Source organism: Cyprinus carpio, chromosome A25 (assembly GCF_018340385.1).
Source record: "Cyprinus carpio isolate SPL01 chromosome A25, ASM1834038v1, whole genome shotgun sequence".
NCBI classification, from domain to species: Eukaryota; Metazoa; Chordata; class Actinopteri; order Cypriniformes; family Cyprinidae; genus Cyprinus; species Cyprinus carpio.
Window position 1 is genome coordinate 386,679 of NC_056596.1, and position 19,416 is coordinate 406,094.

Sequence of the window (19,416 nt, forward strand, 5' to 3'; positions counted from 1 at the left end):
AAACTATACCTGATGAATAACAAGCATAAGAAACAGACTACAGTGGTAACACTGTACTTTTTTGATGCACTAGAAAGAATTGGTTCATGAAAGTCATTTGTTTTCTGAATCAAACTACTGTGTGCTTCCAGGTGCTTCGTGCTGATTAGAGTGGGCCGAGCTATGCTGAATATGCTCTACATCCTAAAGAAATGACTCGTTCAGTTTTACAGCGCCCTCAGTGTAAGGGAGGATACATTACCATACACTTTATAATAATGATGTACAAACTACCAATATTTCAGAGCATATTTTAAACCCAAAAATCAATTCTAAAATGCATATTAAAATATTTTAAATAATTTCAAATAAAATTTTACAATTGAGTATTGTATGTAATAAAAATGTCTGTCATCCTTTTGACCTCACTACAAAGAACTGGTTCTAATAAAAGTCATTTGTTTGTGATTTTGGAATACACTGCTTGTGCTGCATGTTTTTTGATTAACTTAAAAATAACAGGTTCACAAGAGTCGTTTGTGCTCTATGACAGACTATGGTATTATAAATACAGAAAAGACAAACTCCGCACGCTGATCTCATTATTTATTAAAAATTATTTACAACAACAGCATAATCCAAGAAAAGAATGATGATTTTTAATTTCTACTGCATCGTTCACCCCTGTGTTGAGGAGTTGCATACGGTCTTCACATGATACAGAACACAAAAACTGAAGCCAAACATTGCAACAAGCCAAAGAGCACTGATAGTACCAAACCAGCCATTGTTCACGCTCTAATGCGAGCTCAGATTAATATTTAATGTTTACGGGTGAACTTAATTCCTTAGTCACTGTCGATCATATTCCCAGTGACAGAAGACACTAAATGGACGATTATAATAAATAAAGCAATATTCTACTGGATCGGATCAAATCGAAGAGTGCTTTTTTGTCGTGACGGAAATATGTGGACGCTGGGAAATGAAGAAACAACAAACAGTGCACTGGAAAGCTTTGAATGCGTGGACACTTTCGCTCCATCAAGTTGGCCGTGTCAAAATCAGCACCATGAAAGAAGAGCAAAGCCTCCATTGGCTGTGAGGTCGTTGTGCAGTCTTCACGTCCAGCACTGAATAGTTTCACATGGACTGAAAAGCTCAGTTCAGAAGACACACATTGCAGGCACTGCAATACGAAACGCCCAAATCAAACCTACCAAAGTTCATGCTCCACAACCAGACTGTGAAAATACACGCAGAGCCGCGTCTGGGTGTGGAGAGAATGATCTGGAGAGAAATGTTGGACATTTGTTGTAAGTGCAAAATAATGACGTCCTCCAGGACGGGAGGATTCGCAAACAAGAGGCACAGCGTTCAGAGTTCGTAAGGCCTCTGGGGGGCGCTGTTCTGATCAGAGGTCCATGGGCATCTGCGTGGGTATGACTCTGATGTACTACGGCAGCAGAGAACGAGCTACATACTTCAGGATGCCTCCGTGTCTGAAAAACGCCACATCCATGTCGTTCTCGAAAAGAGCCATGACACTGAAACTCTTCCCTGTGCTCGTCTGGAAACAAAGGCAGACATGAACATTAGAAGTTGCATGGACAAAAATATCACTGCAGTTTAATTAAGAGTAGGACAGATTTAGATTCACAAGCTCTCTGTTTTGGGAACAATTTAATAATGTAATAGCAGAAAAGAAATTCTTGCAAAAAGAAATTCTTTCTTAGCTATTGCTATAAATAATAAGGGAAACTTTGAACGTCTATATATTAATTTTAATAATGGCAGGGCACAAAATATGTAGTTCTATTGCTATTTATCTAACAGATTAGTTATTGAGTCTTATTGAATGATTCATTTAAATGACCAGCTCAAAAGAGTATTCTGTTTGTGAATCAAACTAAACTTTTGCTGCTTGTTTCTGATTCACAACAAAGAAACTATTAAAAAAAAATATATATTTTTTTTAATCAGAGTACACTGATTGTGCTGTGCGTTTTTGATTCACTAAAAAGAACTGGTTCATGAGTGTCATTTGATTGTGTATCAGACTACATTAGCGGTATTGTATGTTTTTGAATCATTAAAAAAAAAAAAAAAAAAAAGGTTTCATAAGAGTCACTTGGACTACACCAGCTATTCTGAATGTTTTTGATTCTCTACAAAAAACACGGTTCATAAGAATGATTTGTTTGTTAATCAGACATCGCTGATTGTGCTGTGTTTTAATTCACAAATAAACGTTCATAAGAGTATTTTTTTGTGAATCAGACTACAGTGGCTGTGATATCCATTTCTGATTCATTAAAAAGAACTAGTTCATAAGAGTCGTTTGTTTGTCAATCAGACTACAATGGTTGCGCTGTTATTGTGTGTCACTTGTGAGCACCTCTCAAAGTAAATGCTGCAGTGAACTGATGTGTTATCCGTTGTGAGTCGCTCTACCTGTACTACGAGCTGTTGTCTGGGTATGAGCTCCTGTGGGATGTTGATGGTGAATCGCTCTTTTCCACACAGCTCCAGTGAGTCTGCATTCTGTCCTGACAAGAACTGCAGCGGAGCGATTCCCATCCCCACCAAATGATTCCTATGAATCTTCTCAAAGCTCTCCGCTATCACCGCACGGACCCCCTTTATAACACAGTCAAGAGAGTCTGTACGTTAAGTGTTTCCTTAAAGTTGAATTAATCACAGGAAAATGTGTAGCACAGAAGTGGAAACGGCGTATGGGAGCAGTACCATTAAATAAGGTCCTTTGGCGGCCCAGTCACGTGAGCTGCCAGAGCCGTACTCTTTTCCTGCCAGGATGATGAGAGGAACTCCATCTCTCTGATAACGTTCAGCAGCTTCAAACCACGTCCAGCTGTGATGGGAAAAAATTCAGCAAAACAATGAGTTCAGAGTCAGAAGGAATCGTGTTCAAACTGGTTTAGTCTGGTCACTAACCGTCTGTCCTGATGGAATGTGCAGTGTTCTGGGTCCGGTTTTCCCGATGAGGCGGTTTTGAAGCTTTATGCTGGCAAATGTTCCTCGAGTCATTACAGCATCGTTTCCTCTCCGTGCGCCGTAGGAATTGAACTCACGAGGGGTCAAACTGAATCAAATGTATATAGGAACTTAGTTTCTAATCATCTTTACCTTAAACATATTAATGAAAAAGCATTTTTACTGCAAAAATGTAATGTAAATTACAATAAATGATTTTAAGGACCAACATACTGAGAAGAAACCGTGCAAAATAGATCACCCCCATAGATCATCTTACCGTTTGCTCTGCAGGTATTTGGCAGCAGCGCTGACTCTTGCGATGCTTCCCGCTGGAGAAATGTGATCGGTTGTTACTTTATCACCCAGAAAGAGAAGCGGGTATGCCCCCTCAATGGACTGAGGAGTGCACGCCTCTTTAGACTGAGATGAAGAGATACAGGGGCCATGTTAGTGTCAAAATACTGTGTACGTGATGCATGAGAGGAGCTGCATCTGAAAAACACTAGTGTAGTTACTGTTAACTAAAACTATTACACATCACTTTCATTAACTGAAATAAAGCTGAATTACAGAATACTAAAATTACAGAAACTAAAACTGAAAAAGCTAAATAGAATTAAAAAAATGACAAAATTAAAAAATTACATAAGTAATTAAAATTACTAAAACTTAAACTTTAATAAAAATTAAGCTTAATAGAAATATTTAAAAAATGAAAACTTATTATATTTACAAAATTACATTTAAAAAAATACTACTATTGTAATGAAAACTGAAAATATAAAAATAGAAGTTAATTCAAGACATTAAAAAAAAATACTGAATGACACTCACCAGTTTGTTGAAGAAGGACGGACATCGAATGTAAGTGGATTTGGGATCCCACGGGAAGAGGGCAGATTCGGCAGACTCTAAACTGTTCCAGAACGAACTTCCTTTCTGCAGACAATAACACAAATCAGCCAGTATTAACAGACAATTCTGATGCAGTGAATCAATCAATTCAAATGAATCATAGTTAATATTTTGTGGGGGAAATGTGCTATGATAATCCTCGCACCTCCATCCGGCTCCTCAGCTCTTTGAACATGGAGGCGATGACGATGTTCTCCTCCGTGTGGTTCACCTCTTCTTTGGATGGCCAGATATCCCGCAGATACACATCCTTCCCCTCCGAGTTCACCCCCAGCGGTTCTGTCTCCAGGTTGATGCTGACTGTACCTGCGATCGCATACGCCACCACCAGTGGAGGTGAAGCCAAATAATTCGCCCGAACACAGTCACACAGGCGTCCCTCTAAATGCCTGTTTCCAGACAGCACGCCACACGCCACCAAATCACCCTGCACACAAGCAGGCAGATTAATACACAGCAGATCAGAGAGAGAGGGAGTGAGGCAGAAACGAGAGATTAAACTGTCTCACCTGTTTTATGGCGTCCACCACACTCTCAGGTAAAGGTGCTGTATTGCCCACACAAGTGGCACATCCATAACCCACCACCTCGAACCTGAAAACACATCATCAAATGGCATGCGTATTTAGTCAACTGTGAATGTAATATAATTGTGAAAATGCCATTATTTTTTGTAAATAATCTATTATTTAAAAATGTATTTCTGTATCGTTAAATGCATTTTGTTTTCTTATTTGTATGTGAAAGAAATAAAATATATATTTAAATATACTACATTATTAAATATTTTTATTACACATTTGATATTTCTTTCTTTAGTGATAGCTTTCATTAATGATAACCTATGAAGGTGTACATTTATGGCATTTTGTACATTTCACTAATACTTACTGTTTTTATACTTATTGTAATACTTTAATACCTGCTGTTTTTAATTTTTCAATTATATTATTTGTGCACATTTAATTTTTGTGTCTTTTAAACAATAAATAAAAGAGGTTAAAATAGTTACACTATTTTATAATAATAATAATTATAAAAAATGAATATATCTTATATTAATAGGAAAAGTTATTGTTACATATCAATATCCAAAATAAAATATGTTTTATATTATAGAAGTGGAACACAAAAGCACAAATAAATAATAAAAAAAAAAACTATAAAAAGCCAATTAAATAATAAAATGTATTAAATATTTCTAAATAAAATAAATAATATAATAGATACTAGTGATGTTCAAATTTTTTGTACTATCTTACTATATACTATTATATACATATTATATTACTTTAGTAGAGTTTCATTTTAATGATAGCTTATGTTAACAATAACCTTGCTATGTGTGTGTAAGTATGTGTATATATAGTGTGTACCCAAGTTTCCTGAGGTAGGGCAGGACTCCACTGGTGTTCAGATAATGTGTCACAGTTCCACTGCCAGGCACCAGACTCGTCCTGATATACGGTTTTACCTTCAGACCAGCCTCGATGGCTTTCTTCGCAAGCAGACCTGTACAAATCACAGACATACATGTGAGATGCACTAAACACTGTGCAAACAGCTCATATCAGATCTAGAGGCGTGTTTTCATCTGACCTGCGGCCAGCATGACGGATGGGTTGCAGTTATTGGTGCAGCTGATGACAGCAGCGATGACGACAGATCCATGTGCCAGGTTGTACTCGGCCCCCTCGTGCAGGAATGGGACCTGAGTTGCCTGCTTCTCTTTGGATATGTGGAAGCCCTTAAAACCCACCTACACATATATATAAAGCACAAAAACATATACAGGTATTAGTTATGTCAAAGGTACTTTGCTACCAAGTTGGAAGCAATTTAATATGGTAATGTGTGCATTCACCTTCTCATTCAGGCAGTTGATAAAGTCTTCCTTCATGCAAGTCACAGCAACTCTGTCCTGCGGCCGTTTGGGTCCACTGACATGAGGCACAATTGAACTCAGGTTCATCTCGATGACCTATAACACCAACCGCATCACATGACTTGACACACATGACAGGAATTTTTTTTGCTTTTCTGGTTACTCATTTCACATGTGAAGGTTCGTCATTGATTTACACATCTGATCTCTTTTTTGAACTTCGAAAGAATTAGTGAATATTGAGAGTAATAAAGGTACACATCCAATCTCTTTTTCAAATGCTTTCTTGAACTTTGCTTTAATAATAAGAATTGTTTCTTGAGCAGCAAATCACCATATTAGAATAATTTCTGAAGGATCATGAAGACTAACGATGCTGAAAATTCAACTGTGCATCACAGGAATAAATTACATTTTAAAATACATTGAAAACGGTTATCTTAAATTGTAATAATATTTTTAACTTTCATTCCCCTTATTTTTAATCAAATGCATGCAAACTTGGTGAGCATAAGAGACTTTTCAAAAACTCTCCGAACACTTAAACGGTTGTGTATAAAGACACATAAAAGGTAAAGCAGCAAAAACAACCTGTTTACTTCTCAAAATGCTCATTAAATCTAAATTAACCAACCTCTGAATACTGTGGCTCTTCTGATTGGTCGCTGTAGCTTCTGAAGAGTTTGATAGCCTTCAGATAGTCTTCTAAAACCACAAGCTTCTCCTCACTGCAAACTGATAAGAAATACATTTTTGCATCAAGTTACGTCCTTACAAACATTTGAAACTTCATAATCTAAAGTGCACAGTATGGTCCGTACTGGTGTGTTTAAAGTGCTGAAGGGTGATGTCATCCACAGGAAAGAAGCTCACGGTGGCGTTGTACTCAGGGCACATGTTAGCGATGGTGGTCCGATCGGGAGCTGAGAGCTGCTGTACACCAGGTCCAAAGAACTCCACAAACTTCCCTCCGATTCCTGCCTGACGCAGATGCTGAGACACAAAGATCAGATCAGTGCATGAAACGTCATTAAGATTAGCAAATTCTCTGATGATGTCATACATGAAGGAAACAAGGACCTCACTGTACCTTTGTTATGCCAAGTACGATATCAATGGACGTGGCAAGAGGACTGATGGTCCCCACGAGTTTACAGCCGACGACCTGCGGCAGAGTCAAAGACACTGGCTGACCTAACATGACCGCCTCTGATTCAATACCTCCAACTCCTGAGAGAAAGCATGAGAGAGACACTGTGAGATAAACAAGACGTTTAAGATTGCACAAATATAACACAATAACTGACATCACGCTCACCCCAGCCTAGGATCCCAAGGCCGTTGATCATGGTGGTGTGGGAGTCCGTTCCCACCACGCTGTCAGGATAAATAAACCCCTCCCCTTCCTGTACCACCTGACACAGGTACTCTAGATTCAACTGATGCACTGTGTTGATGTCTGGCGGAACCACGTTGATGTTTTTAAAGGCTTTCGAACACCACTGGAGGAGAGAATTGTGAAAAATAAGACTTAAGTACAATTTGTTTCATAACTTCAGTGTGATGTGAATGGCGTTTTGTGTTGTTTTCATGTAAATAGAAATCATAGAGAGTTCTGAAAACTCACCTTAAAGAACTGCAGCCTCTCTTTGTTTCTGATTAGCTCCATCTCTTGGTTTCTGATCATCGTTTCAGGCCTGTGTGTCAGACAGACATCATGGCATCAGATAACGCAGACAGATTAATGTGAGAGCATGTGTTAGTGTGTGTGTGAGGTGTAGACGTACTCTGACACGGGCTGCAGGTGGAAGGGGCACAGGAGGGGTGTGTTCTCTATCTGTACTGCTGCGCTTCTGCCACTGGGGGCGTCGGAGCAGGAGACTTTACTGCAGCCGCCCCGATGACCCGGTCGTTGACCTGAACAGTGACTGCCGCTGCTGCTGCTGCCTCGTGGAGATGGTCGGCCAGCAGGAGATCTGGTGGTGGCACCATGACTCTCGTCCATGGGGCTTGGAGGGCTCTGGATGGCACTGAGAAATCAGGCAAATGCTTGTTAGCTGTTTTGTTGTTTGATGGTGACAACGTGTTGCATCGTGCCTGGTTAAGCGCATAAAAAGAGATTGTTTTCACAAAAACAGTAGCACAATACATTATCACCCTAATTACTGTGTACGTTAGGAGTTCTGGCCGTAATCATCGTTTATGTTAATGCCGTAATTCTTGGGTTTTAAAACATAAATACTGCCTTAATCTGTCTTTAAGCCTTTGAGTTCACTCTCACCATTTGCTGTAGTCAATCTGGAGAGAATGATCTACAATGAGGTCTGTGGGGCATCTGGGGTTCACCAGGTTTGGATCGACCCCCTGTTTAGCTAAAGCATCTCTCATAGCTGCCAGATCAACCATAGCAGGAATTCCCCTGTGAACACAATGGTGCTATCAGGACACATCCAGCCTTACGAACAGGCCCAGTCAGCATGCAAATGAAGACAGGGCTGTTAATCTAAATAAAAGCGATTTTTTTTTTTATCACATTTTTAATAGCAATCACAATTTTTATCAAAAAAAAAAAAAAAAATGAATTAGTTTTTTTTTTTGAGCCCAAATTGTGCAGCTCTAGTTGATTACTCACGTAAAATCCTGTAGCAGAACCCTGGCAGGTGAAAACGCAACCTCAGCCTGGTTCTGCTGCTTCTGCCAGTCCAAAATACTGGAAACATCGTCCGTCTTTATGTAGAATCCGTCACATTTGCGTATGGTGGACTCCAGGAGAACCCGCATACAGAACGGCAGTTTCTCTAAAGGAGACAAGCCTTTATTTTACATCTGAAATCCACTGAGTTTAACCATGTTTTTTTTTTTTTTTATAACAAGTGATGTCAGCAATGATGTCACTTGCATCTGTGCATGATTTAATTCCATTAAAGCATTAACTCACCGTATCTGACATCTCTCAGCTTCTGTGGGTTGAAATATCGCCGCTCTTCATACTGTTCGCTCTGGAGAGTGTCGATCAAATGGCCGAACGGATGTTCTGTACAGAACAAAAGACTTTATTGAGGATTTTGAGAGACTGAGCTGATAAATGAATGTCATTTACATAACAGTGACAGGAAAATGATGGCTTGTGTGTTTGAAACTCATTAATCTGATCTGGATTTGGGTTTGGCTATGACTGTATTGTGCACCTGCAACGACCAAACAGAATCAGAACTGGCCCAGATAACAGCAGAGCAACATCTGCAAGGCTCATACAACTCAAAGAGAGTGTATCTTTTGGCAGTGAGTACTGAGAGCTGACAAGCCCAATTCACAACCGTTCAGGGCAGAAACGCAAGCATTAAATGACATGTGAACATTCAATTTAGGGATGCAACAAAAAAAAAAGAGATAAATGAAAGTGACACAATCCAGGTTCAAAGCCGAACACTGACATTTACAGAAGCACATTATGATTAAAATTCACAAATCAAGTATTTGCATGTCCTAGCTGTGCCTAGAAGCAGTAGCCCTCTTGGTTACTGAGAACAATAATAAATCACTTTTTCACGTTTTCTCTCATGAAAGAAGGCAGCTTCTGTTACAAAAGAACCTGTCTGTTTTCTATTCAAAACTACAGAAAGGAAAAAAAACAGGCATTTTGTTCTTTGTTGTGTGTTACCAAGCAGTCTATTGTTAAAAGACGCAGAAGTTCTTATATTACACGAAATTCAGAGTTTTGTGATCACTGTTACTATTTTTATCCTAATTGCATGTCAGAAAAACAACATTTACTGTGTTTTTGGAGTAGACATTGTATACAGTCCACTACGTATTGAAAAACAGATCCATAATTGTACTGCTATCAACTTCTCTCTCTCTTATTTCTATTAAAAATAAATGAACACATTTAATCAGTAAGGACACATTAAATTGAGCAAAAGTGTGACAGTTCAGAGAGAGCTCAACAAAAGCAAATCCTCATCTCGGGGCATGATATATACACACTAGAGCTCATACATATTAGTATATTGTGACCCTGTGTGACTGCATGTATGGAGGATAAACAGGCACAGACACGCTTATCACTCACAGCCTGCGTCTGCTGCCTCCTGCATGCGTTAGATAAGTTTAGGTGAGTTCAGATTAAACAGAAACTGCAGCAAAGGAACACAAACCTGCATTGCCACATCCAAACACACAAAAACCCATCTATATTTATGACATGGAAGATAAAGACCCTGGGTGGGAAAAGTAAATAACACTCTCACTAACAGACAATCAGATTACAGAAGGTTCAGTCCACTGACATGAAAACTAATATGCCTACTTAATTATAATTATACACCTTTTACTTCTAAAACAAACCTGTGGCATCGCAGACCTTAATTAAGACATTTTTTTAGTACATTTTTGAGGATAATTCCCTCCCAGTGTTTCCCCACAATGTATGTTTTACAGTTTTGGGGACATTTTGTTCAATTTAAAGACACTATTTGTCCCATTTATGAAAGTTTCATAGCATTTAAAACAATATCATATTAAGATCAAGAGGTTTTGTTACAAGCAGTTGCATACCTATTAAGATATATAATAACTAAAGAGACATGCAATGCTTTGCCATTAACAAAGTACTATAGTATAGTGACTGAAAACTATAACAATACTACTAATCAAATGTATACACATAATTACCATAAACACATACTAAGGTATTTATAGTACAGCAAGGTAAGAACACTGCGGGAAATCATGGTAACGTTACATGTCGAGAAAGCATGGTGCACGTGTTATTGCAAACAATACTTAATAATCGCGCATTGTACATAACAGTCTCAGTGTCTCAATGCTAAATGAGCTTCCTGCCTAGACAACATTTTAGGCACCCTACACGCATGAAACAGTTGCTGTCAAGCTCACTATGTTTTGATACACATCAGTTTGTGATAGATCTGGATGTCAGTCGCTCTGTCGCCGCTAACTTAGCCGCAATGCTAACGACAAATCCGACTGTTTCATCCTTCTAAAAGTGAATATTTAAGAGCTGTTTTAACACACAATTGTATAACAGGTTATATGTATATCTGTCAGAACGCAAATTATATAAATATTGTTGTTTTGTCAGTAAAAACAGCCCTTACCGTGCTGAGGCGAACCGAGCGCCATGATGACTTCTGAAATTAACACGACTTCCACTCGCTCGAGCCACGACAGCGAGCCAATCAGCACACAGAACCTCCCGGAAAACTGTCCAATCAGAGTACAGCACTGCGCTTAGCGTTGTCCAATCAACAAACTGTATCTTCTACTCTATCCTTTAGCATGTTTTATCAACACATCTTAATTTAATGGAAATAAAAGCGCATTTATTTTTAATGATCCTGTCTATATTAGTATTGTTAAATATTTTCTATCTATCTATCTATCTATCTATCTATCTATCTAAACACTAATATTATTACATTAATATTAATACAAACCATTTAGCATGTTTCATTTCATAATTTTTTTAAGCAATATTCTAACAGTGTTTTGTATTTTTTCTAAATAGGCAAGTAATTTTTCCTCTTTGTGTTGTTTTTATTTTTATTTTTTATTTGTAAATTTATGCTTTCTTTATTGTTAACAGTTTTGATTTTTTTAATTGATCTTTGTAGTTAAAACAATGTAAACATGCAACATTTCTCTTGTTGTTCATGTTTATATGCATATAAAAAATTAATTACTTAATGCATGAGTTCGACATGTCTACATTTTTGTTAATTTTGTAAATATATTTTAAGTAATATTCTAGTTTTGTTTTGATTATATATATATTTCTATGATATATACATATACATATATTTACATTTAGTCATTTAGCAGACGCTTTTATCCAAAAGCGACTTACAAATTATATATATACACACACACACACACACACACACACACACACACACAATAAAATATTAATATGTTGTGGAGCATAATTAAACCATGTAAAGTTGTTTATGTTGTTCACTAAAAATGTTACATTCCTCTTGCATATATATATATATATATATATATATATATATATATATATATATATATATATATATATATATATATATATATATATATATATATATATGAACAATGGCACACATCACCGCCCAATCATCAAACAGCTATTCTGTGTCAATGACCAATCACCAGGCAGCCTGTCAGTGACGGAAGTATGCGCCGGAAGCATGGAGCGCTCGATCGGCATGACTTTCCATTAGGAGCTGCTGGTCGCGGATCGATAAGACAAAATGCGGTTTTAAGAGGCATAATAGCGGATTTGTCTCATGACAGGACCGCTTAAGGCCGCTGGATAGAGAAACAGCAAATATGGCGAGCTAACCGGGTGAGTTAGCGTGTGTCTGAGAGGTCAAATAAGTGTAATGTACTTCTGCTGGGCGAGGGGAGAGACACAACATGAGATGCTTTTTTGTTTTGGGCTTGTGTAATGCGCATGCGCAGTAGATAGGAGACCTGTCATTTTTGCTACTTCACCATGAAAAGGTCACTATGACTCTGATAAACATTCAGCTCTGTGTCAGAGCACAGAAGAAAGAGTCATTCATGGTGGTACATAGTGTCTCTCAGATCTCTCATTGAAAAGGTCTGCATCAAGGTTGTATGGTCCCTCAAAATTCAGCAAGTTAGTTTAACGCTTAAATTATTTTCAGAAATAAAAATGGTTTAATTTTTATATTGGATTTCTTATCTAATGCAATGTTGCCACTGACAACATCCTAGTTATAAACACATTGTTTTAAACAGGTTCTGTCATCACGTTATTGTAAATATAATGCTATAAATACATCATATAATATTTAGATAATAATACATTTCTTCCTCTTTAATGTTTACACAACACATATAATTTTAAAGTAAATATTAATCATTTAAAACTTTAGTTTTATTTTGACAGGTGTAATCCTGAGGAATGTGTGGTATTCTAGTAATTTACAGATTAATATAAAAGGAAAAATAAAAAGTGCTTTATCTTTTAAATGCCAAGCCCTATTTTTCTGGATAATCCTAAATATGATGCTATTAATGTTTACTTTAGATCAACATGGATAATTAAAAAATAAGTATCTATTATTGTTGTTTTGTTTGTTTTTTTGCAAGTATAATTCTGTAAAAAGTATGGCATTAAAGTGATTTAGAAATTATTGTAAAAATACGTTTTTAGAAACATTCAGACTTGCGTGTTGTTCATAGTAAAAAAATAAAAAAAATAAATAAAAAATGCAATGCTCCATATAAAATATTATTATTATTATATTTTTTTTTAAATGGTTGTTGGTATTTAATTTGTAATCTAATGCTATTGCCAAGCCCTTTTATTCTGGCTATTTCAAAATATGATGCCATAAATATGATTTTTAATGTTTACTTTGGAACAATAATATGTCATTTAAAAACAAATATTTATTCAAATCTTTACTATTATTATTAATATTATTTTGACAGGTATAATCCTGGGGAATGTATGGAATTTTTAGAATTAGAGATTAATGTAATATTTTAGAAACATTTAGATTTACGCCATTAATAAAATCAAAATGTAATTATTTAATTAATTATATTATTATGTAATATTTTGTATTATATTTTTATGATGGATGTTGTTTTTATTATACTTTTTATTAACACTTTTTTTAGTCTTAAAAGTGATCTTGTTGTTTGCTCAGTGTGAACTTGTTCATGTTCTTTATTGTAACAAAGTTGTTTATGTTTTTTTTTGTAAAAAAGATTTATTAAATTTTTTTTTGATTATATTAATAATAAATATTTTTGCCCCCCATTAATGTTTATTTGTAATGTTTAAGATTGAAAATCTTGGTCTTTGGCAATTATAAAACAAAATCCATGCATAAAATGCATTGGGAAATTGGGAAAAAATAAACCATGAAGGCAGGGTGAAACATTTAAAGACATAATTTTAATAGAACCTTCATATAACAAAAAATAAATAAATAAAACGAAGATTTTAATAAAAACTGTTGGGTTGCAAAAATGTGCATATTTCACAGATTTCAGATGTTCAATATGTTTTTTTTGTTTACATGTGTCAAGAAATTATCTCTGCAGAGCATATGATTATGGCATAACCCAGCAGTCACATGACCTTTGAACTCTGTACCTTCAGATCTGCAACGCAACATGCAGCTTATTTGAAATGTCGTAATTTTTTTCATTTCACTTCAGGTTGAGCAGGAGAGGAGCGAGTGTGTGTGCGTGTGATTTTGTGTGTGAGGTCACCGGCGGCAACGATGCAACAGAAGCGCAACATTCAGATCATTGAATGGGAGGATCTGGACAAGAGGAAGTTCTACTCGCTGGGCGTCTTCATGACCATGACCACACGGGCCACCGTCTACCCGTTCACCCTGATCCGCACCAGATTGCAGGTGCAGAAGGGGAAGTCGCTCTATAACGGCACCTTCGACGCCTTCTGTAAGATTGTGAAGGGCGAGGGGGGAGTGCGTGGCCTTTTATCGAGGGTTCATGGTCAACACGTTCACGCTCATCTCAGGGCAGGCCTACATCACTACCTATGAGCTGGTACGGAAATACGTGTCCTGTTACTCATCCAATAACACGGTCAAGTCTCTGGTGGCGGGCGGCGCGGCCTCACTGGTGGCCCAAAGCATCACGGTGCCCATCGACGTGGTTTCCCAGCAGCTGATGGTGCAGGGTCAGGGGTGTCAGCTCACACGCTTCAAACTCAAGCCCAAGATGGCGATGGCCACGTCCAAACACAGAGTGTCATTTGGTCAGACCAGAGACATTGTGGTGCAGATTTTTCACACGGATGGATTTCGGGGCTTTTATCGTGGATATGTGGCGTCGCTCCTCACCTACATTCCCAACAGCGCCGTGTGGTGGCCATTTTATCACTTTTATGGAGGTAAGGAATAGTGATGTACTGAAACCAAAATTTAAGTTTACATTTAGCTGGAAACCGAACCAAAAACAAAGCTAAATAAATAATCAATTACATTTATTTAATAATAATTAAATAATACACACTCAAATCAAAACTAAGTTAAAGCTGCAGTCCGTAACTTTTGGCACTCTAGCGGTTAATAAACAGAACTGCGTGCGTCTTGTGGAAGAACATTGTAGCTGGAGCTACTTCTCTCTGTTTATGTCTGTGACGTATCACGCAGGTACCGGGCTACTCCAGCTACTCTAAAATAGTCTGAATATAAACACTTATTATATGTATACCGTAGTGATTAAGGATAAGCCATAAACACGGTTTGGAAAATGGATTCATGGTGTATTCGTTTTGTTATTTGATTTTTGTATAATTAAAAGTTACGGACTGCAGCTTTAAAAAATAACCATTTAAAAAAAAATTACTAAACAGTTTAATAAAATTGCAGGTTTTTAATATTAACTTTTTTAATGGTAAAATTATGTTTCTTTAATTTATAGTTCAAATATAAACATTTAAACGCAGGCTGTCATACCCTGTTTTCATGACAGATTTATTTAAACATGCATTAAGACATATGCAATATCCAATATATGTAATATAGTGCACATATTTAGCAAAATGCTCCTTTTATCTGACTAACAAGTTTATGAAAATTGAATTGCTTTTCTGAGGTAAATATAACGTTACATGTTTACAAGTTGTTTTTCCCTGGTTGAAACACTGATTAAGCGATTACATGAGACATATATATATTTATTTCACTACATTATACTGTTTCTTTCAACATACCTTCTGATGTTCATTCATGCTGATTTCTTGCTGTAACTGTTAGCAGTTCTCCGATATATTTTCAGTTGCGGAACTAAAATATGTCATTTCCTAAAACGCTCTTACTGCGTCACATGTTTCCAGAGCAGCTCTCCAGACTGGCTCCTGCTGACTGTCCGCACCTCCTCCTGCAGGCCGTGGCGGGACCGATGGCTGCAGCTACAGCCTCCACCCTCACCAACCCCATGGACGTGGTCCGAGCCCGAGTACAGGTACAGACTCACCCATCACCTACTGTAATTTATAACATTTGTTATTGTTATTTAAAGGGATACTCCATCCCAAAATGAAAATTTTGTCATTAATCACTTACCCCCATGTCGTTCCAAACCCGTAAAAGCTCTGTTTGTCTTCGGAACACAATTTAAGATATTTTGGATGAAAACCGGGAGGCCTGTGACTGTCTCATAGACTGCCAAATAAATAACAGTGTCAAGGTCCATAATAGGTATGAAAGTCATCGTCAGAATACTCCATCTGCCATCAGACGTGCAACTTGGGTTATATGAAGCGACGGGAACACTTTTCATAAGCGAAGAAAACAAAAATAACGACTTTATTCAACAATTCCTTTGTCAACAACAGTCCCTCCTCTGTGTCTCTTCATGTCACCTTATGCTGTGTATGCTCTTCTGTATCAGCCGCACCACAAGGACGTGCTGTTTCTACGTGTATTTAGCTTTGATTTGAAAAAAAAAAAAAAAAACGCGCATTCCTTGTGGCGCGGATGACACAAGTAAGTGTACCATTTAAAGGTTTGGGCAGTAAGATTTTTTTAAGTTTTTGAAAGAAGTCTTTTATGCTTACCAAGACTTTTATCTGATCAAAAATACAGTAAAAATACTGTGAAATACTTGTAAAATGTCATTTATTTCTGTGATGTAAAGCTAAATGTTATTTTTTCTTCTTCAGTGTCACATTGACCTTTAGAAATCATTCTAATATGCTGATTTGATACTCAAGAGACATTATTGTTATAATTATGTTAGGATTTTTTGATGAATAGAAAGCTCAGAAGAACAATATTTATTTGAAGCAGAAATATGTTATAACATAAACATGAAACAGTGTTTTAAGTATAGTATTTTTTATTTTTATTTATTTGCATCATTTTAAAATGTGTAAAATACATCTATTTAAATCAGGGTTATACTTTGATTGTTTATTTTTAGTTTAACTTGAAGTACTAAAATAACTAAAACTAAATGTAAAAAAAAAAACTAATAAATAAAAATGAATTAAAAACTGTTATAGACAAAAATGACAAAACACAACTTGGAAAAATGACTAAACCTTAAACTAAAAATAAAATATAGAAAAAATCAAATTCATAATATTAACAAAAACTATAATAGTATATCAATACTAAAATAACACTGATTTCATTTCATATATTTATGTATTATCATACATATAAGCATTATTTTTTTTATTAATCTTTAAGTCCATTTATAATCTACCTATAGAAGTCCAGCTTTGTCTGTGCCGTTTTCTGATCCTCACAAACAAACTATTTTTGCTACTATATCTTTAAAGGGTTAGTTCACCCAAATATTAAAATTATGTCATTAATGACTCATCCTCATGTCGTTCCAAACCTGTAAGACCTCCGTTCATCTTCGGAACACAGTTTAAGATATTTTAGATTTAGTCCGAGAGCTTTCTGTCCCTCCATTGAGAATGTATGTACGGTATACTGTCCACGTCCAGAAAGGTAATAAAAACATCATCAAAGTAGTCCATGTGACATCAGAGGGTCCATTAGAATTTATTGAAGCATCGAAAATACATTTTGCTCCAAAAATAAAAAAATTACGAGTTTATTCCGCTTTTTCTTCTCTTCTGGGTCTGTTGTGAACGCGACTGCTGTGACTGTTGACGTACGACGCTGCTGACGTGTTTTCTTTGTTATTGGGCGCCCCAGAGAACACGTCAGCATATCGACGTGTTATCTTTGTTATTGGTTGCGTTCACAACAGACCCAGAAGAGAAGAAAAAGCGGAATAAACTCGTAATTTTTTTATTTTTGGAGCAAAATGTATTTTCGATGCTTCAATAAATTCTAACGGACCCTCTGATGTCACATGGACTACTTTGAAGATGTTTTTATTACCTTTCTGGACGTGGACAGTATACCGTACATACATTCTCAATGGAGGGACAGAAAGCTCTCGGACTAAATCTAATATCTTAAACTGTGTTCCGAAGATGAACGGAGGTCTTACGGGTTTGGAAGGACATGAGGGTGAGTCATTAATGACATAATTTTAATATTTGGGTGAACTAACCCTTTAAGACATCTGTATGTTAATAACCTGTATTATAATTGCCTAACCTCTGTGTACTGATGTTGTTTAAATTGTTAATCATCAGCATTACATTGCTTAATAGTAATATTTGATAATTCTATGTTAATGTACTCAGAGCCATTTTTGCTATATGTACAATACATCACACTTATATATTTTAAAAGAGCAAAACGGTTCTTGTTTTGAAATAACTCATTTAAATGATTTACCATGTGATTATTACTATGGATTTAAGCTTTGTGAGTTGTTTGCAGGTTGAAGGTCGCTCGTCTGTGCTGGAGACGTTTAAGCAGCTCCTGGCTGAAGAGGGCGTGTGGGGTCTCACCAAGGGTCTGTCTGCACGCATCATTTCCTCCACGCCCACGTCGGTCATGATCGTCATCGGTTACGAGACACTAAAGAGACTCAGTCTGCGGCCTGAACTGGTGGAGAGCAGACACTGGTGAAAACACACATACCTCAGGCTTTTAAACAGATGCCTTTTATTATGTTCATGTTGTATGAGGACCAGGCAATAATGGGTGCTCAAATGTGAAGTTATATTGCCTTTCTCCCTTTTTTGTGGATTTTGTATATTTTGTAACCTATTCTCATGAACTCGTAATGAGACTTCATGGATCTCGTATGACCTTTTCGCCTGGAATGTGTTTGCATATTTGCATATTTAAATGAATAAGGCAATAAGTTTGAAATTCATACCTGGAAAACTTACAAAGATGCTTATAGTAAATACAATTTACTAATCTATATTAAGCTCAGGTCTTAAAATATTTCATTGGCCTGAAACTGCTCTTCAAGTGTAGATACTATGAAATTAATGTTAAAATCCTTATCCACTGATCAAAAACGACTGTAAGATCCTGTAAAAAAGTGGCCTTTGCCCAGCGTTAAACATGGTGTGAAAATCCTTGTGAGTAAAGTTAGAAAGCATCATGCTCTACTGAATGATATTTCAGTCTGATTGAATCTTGTCATATTGTGTTTTTATCATGCCTTGTCTTTAACCTCCAGAAAAAACAGTGTTTTGGGGCCAAAGCTTTTACAGTTTAAATGTTGTTTAGAAATGTGCTTTCATATTTTAAATATAACTGCCATAGTCATTTTTTTCTATAAGATTGTTTCTAACTGGATCTTAGTGACACAATCAAGAGTGAATTAAACGAACCAAACAAGAATGAAACCATTTGGGATTTTTTGCTAGAGCTTCTCACATGTTCCCTAAAAGGTTCGGCATTTAAACAAGTTCTGCTTTGGATCTTTATGTATTAGAATTCATTTTTACACACGTCTGCAATAAAACAGTACAAAGCAAGCACTCTGAATTGGTGCAGTAACATTTGGTGTCCTGTAGAGAGCGGATAGTGATCAGCAAAGCCATGTTTGCACTGAAGTCATGAAAAAAAGGGGAAACTTCAGGGAGCTTAACATTGTGAAATTTAGAATTTTTACATAACTCTATAATGAATATAAATCTCATGATAAAATGTATCCAACTAAAAATGTCATGCAACATCATCAATCATCGAATGTGTGAATAGTGAACAGGATAAACAACAACA

General features: G+C 36.5%; 2 pseudogenes; one reads left to right on the forward strand and one right to left on the reverse strand.

Annotated features, from left to right (window-relative positions):
* Nucleotides 1-568: 568 nt before the first annotated feature.
* On the reverse strand, nt 569-11,038 carry LOC109050855 (annotated as a pseudogene).
* Nucleotides 11,039-11,915: 877 nt separating this feature from the next.
* Nucleotides 11,916-18,582, forward strand: LOC122135519 (annotated as a pseudogene).
* Nucleotides 18,583-19,416: the final 834 nt, after the last annotated feature.